Genomic DNA, 3,815 nt, shown 5'->3' with positions numbered 1-3,815 from the left:
GGCACTCCAGTTTTCTCCGAAATCACCCGGAACACTTCCGGTGTCCGAATATAGTCGTCCAATATATCATCTTTATGTCTCGACCATTTCGAGACTCCTCGTCATGTCCGTGATCACATCCGGGACTCCGAACAAACTTCGGTACATCAAAACTTATAAACTCATAATAAAATTGTCATCGTAACGTTAAGCGTGCGGACCCTACGGGTTCGAGAACTATGTAGACATGACCTAGAACCATTCTCGGTCAATAACCAATAGCGGGACCTGGATGCCCATATTGGTTCCTACATATTCTACGAAGATCTTTGTCGGTCAAACCGCATAACAACATGCGTTGTTCCCTTTGTCATCGGTATGTTACTTGCCCGAGATTTGATCGTCGGTATCCAATACCTAGTTCAATCTCGTTACCGGCAAGTCTCTTTACTCGTTCCGTAATACATCATCTTATAACTAACTCATTAGTTACAATGCTTGCAAGGCTTAGGTGATGAGTATTACCGAGAGGTCCCAGAGATACCTCTCCGACAATCGGAGTGTCAAAACCTAATCTCGAATTATGCCAACCCAACATGTACCTTCGGAAACACCTGTAGAGCACCTTTATAATCACCCAGTTACGTTGTGACGTTTGGTAGCACACAAAGTGTTCTTCCGGTAAACGGGAGTTGCACAATCTCATAGTTGCAGGAACTTTGTATAAGTCATGAAGAAAGCAATAGCAGTATACTAAACGATCAAGTGCTAGGCTAACGGAATGGGTCATGTCAATCACATCATTCTCCTAATGATGTGATCCCACTAATCAAATGACAACACATGTCTATGGTTAGGAAACATAACCATCTTTGAGTAATGAGCTAGTCAAGTAGAGGCATACTAGTGACTATAGTTTTGTCTATGTATTCACACATGTATCATGTTTCCGGTTAATACAATTCTAGCATGAATAATAAACATTTAACATGATATGAGGAAATATATAATAACTTTATTATTGCCTCTAGGGCATATTTCCTTCACATTGTTCTATCTCTTTCTCACCTCCTCTCCCACACAGTTCATGCCAGTTTCACCCAAATACTGTCTCTTGTGTTCTCCATACCAGCTCATCTCCACAACTTTTTCCTGTTTAGCCATAATTCTGTAGATATTCAGGTCTTTGTGTGTGATTTTAGTGTACCCTGGGATCTTCTCAAAGTCTCTTACCCCAACTTTAGCTCTGATTTTCTCCTGAGTAATTGTATCCATGTCAATTTCCAAAACTAGTCCTAGGGATGCAGCAACTTCACACATGCCAAAAAAATGTCTAAAACAGTCTGGCACCTTCTGAAAATTCACCCATGTTGTGTGAAGTTTTCCAATTACCTGTGAATCAAAGGCCCACTTCTTTATGTTTATCACAGCCCCAGTGCCCAAAAGCTTGAAATCATCACAATTTACTAGCTCCATCAATCTGCCCTTGTTTGGAAACCTCATCAGAAAGGTATTACTTCCTTGTTTTTTGCATCTCCACTGCCATCCCCAATTGAACATGTAGTTGAACTCCTCCAGCAATTGAGTTTCATTTAATATACCAGACTTCACTGTGATTAGGGCCATTGGATAAGGATTTTCAAGCTCATTGTTGTCCTTGGAACTTTGGACTAGCAGCACACCCAGACCTCTAGCAGCATACCCTACAAATTTTGGAACAGGCTTCATTTGCCTCAACCAGGTACAATCATCAGTTATGTGGTTTCTTTTCCCACACACCACACAATGATCCAATTTGCAATCTTTGGTACCATGTCTGGTGTCTTTGCACTTGTTACAAACCATTTTGTTTGCCCCACCCAACACCATCTTGCTTCGCTCTTCGTTTTGACCACTCTTCCCAACTTCTCTCCCCTGACAATCTTCCCTTCCTTGTCCATCTCTCTCAATATTATTGGTAGGTCTGTTTGTCCATTGGTTTTTCTGAATCTCTCCACTCTGAACCAAGCTGCTCTCCCCCTGCTTGCCTCTCCACTAACATGTTGCTGAAGCATGCTAACCCCCCCTCCCCCCTTGTCCATTCAGATTGTTTCCCCCCAGCAAGGCAGTCCCTTGTGTCAATTGAGTAAGCAATGCAGATAGAATGTGCTGCTGTTGTATCATATCTACCTCATTACCAGTACTGCCTCTTCCAAGATCTGACATACCTGGGTTAGTAGTCTTAAGCACTTATTTTTCCTTCTCTGATCTCATCCTCTCTTTCTCTTCTTCTTGTCTCCCCTGATCTTGTTGTTGCTCCTGCCTCATCTACAAATTATTGCTGCTGCTTCCCTGCTCCCAGTCTTTCCTGCTCTCTCTTTCATTGTAATTTCTGAACCTGTCACTCCCCTCCTCTTTCTTTATGTATTGGTAATTCTCTTTGCCTCCTCTATTAAATCTCCTCCCTCCTCCAAACCGACCCCAAAATCTATCCATCCCCTCTTCTTCACCTGGCGGCAGGAGGGGAAACCCTAGTTCTGGCTCGATTCGATCGACTGACCCAAGAGAGGGGGAGTCGCTTGAGCATATATATGTCTCCTCCCCAGGCTCTCCCTCTCCTGGGCTTCCACTATTATCTGGGTTGGGCTTTAAGCCTGCCCAGTTTCCCAAGTCATCGACCCACTGCTCTATGATATCGTTTTCAAGAATGATAATTTTCTGTCCATTATAGTCATTTTCCACTACGCAATTAGGAACATATATGATGAAATTTTCATGCCCAATTTCTGACCAATAGTCAGGTATTATTGGGACTTTTTCAATGAGATCCTTGACTATCCATCCATCTAAATAATCCCCCCCCCCCATTTTTATCATCATTCCCTCCTCTAATCACCTCCTTGCACTTTATCTTTGCAGGGGTTCTTTCTTTTTTTCCCATTTTTCTTTTTATTCTTTCTCATCTTACTAACATGTATAGATCTTCTAGAACCAGCATCCCCATCAACCTCAAGCATGTATTGATACGCTCTATTAAGAAACAGTGGCTTACCATTTTCCTCTGACAAGTCCCCAGCCCCTTGTCAGCGTCCTCCACGGCCAGCTACCAGAACCGATTGCCGGGCGGGAGACGCCTACTCCGTCGGGACGGACTTGGGGAGGCTAAGGAGGTGTGGCGAGCGTCAAAGGAAGCGTGGGGAGCGTCTGTGCAGCTGCGCCTTCTGCTTCTTCTTCCCCCCGCCGCTGCTCCCACCTAGATCTAGCACCGGCTCCAGCTCCTCTGCCTCCGACTCCATCTCCTCCTCGCTGTCCTTGATCGAAATCGGGACACGGCGCGTCCCCGGGGTGGGGATTGCCATCACCGTTCCAACCAAAAACTCCTCTGGTCCAGCTGGGAAGCGGCGGCAGGAACGAAACCCCCACCACTTCGCCCTCTGAGCTGGGTTTCCAGATTCAGTCTCCTCCATGGCCCAAAGCAGAGCGGCGAGTGAGCTCACCGGCGCGCCCGTCGGAGTGGTGAACCCATTCGGGGCCAGCCTCTTGTCTTCCTCCACCGTCAGATTTCTGAAGACGCGCTTCACCGCGCGCCGTATCTCCTTCCTTGTGGAGAACCAGGACACGATCTCCTGAGCCCTCTCCAACCTCGCCTTGTCGTCGCTCGCCAGCTCCACCATGGCCTTCTCCATCCTCATCTTCCAGTGTGCCATCTCACCTGCTCTCTTCTTCCTCTCTCTCTCTCAGGGCAGGTGCGTCGCTCGTTGTGGTGGGAGGAAGGGGATTTTTTGATGAGTTGCGTCTCCCAGCCATCGAGCGGTGGGGATTTATTGCCCACACTCCGCCCGCATTCATGGCGGTCG

Source organism: Triticum aestivum, chromosome 3B, assembly GCF_018294505.1.
Source record: "Triticum aestivum cultivar Chinese Spring chromosome 3B, IWGSC CS RefSeq v2.1, whole genome shotgun sequence".
NCBI classification, from domain to species: Eukaryota; Viridiplantae; Streptophyta; class Magnoliopsida; order Poales; family Poaceae; genus Triticum; species Triticum aestivum.
This window is presented reverse-complemented; position numbering follows the sequence as displayed.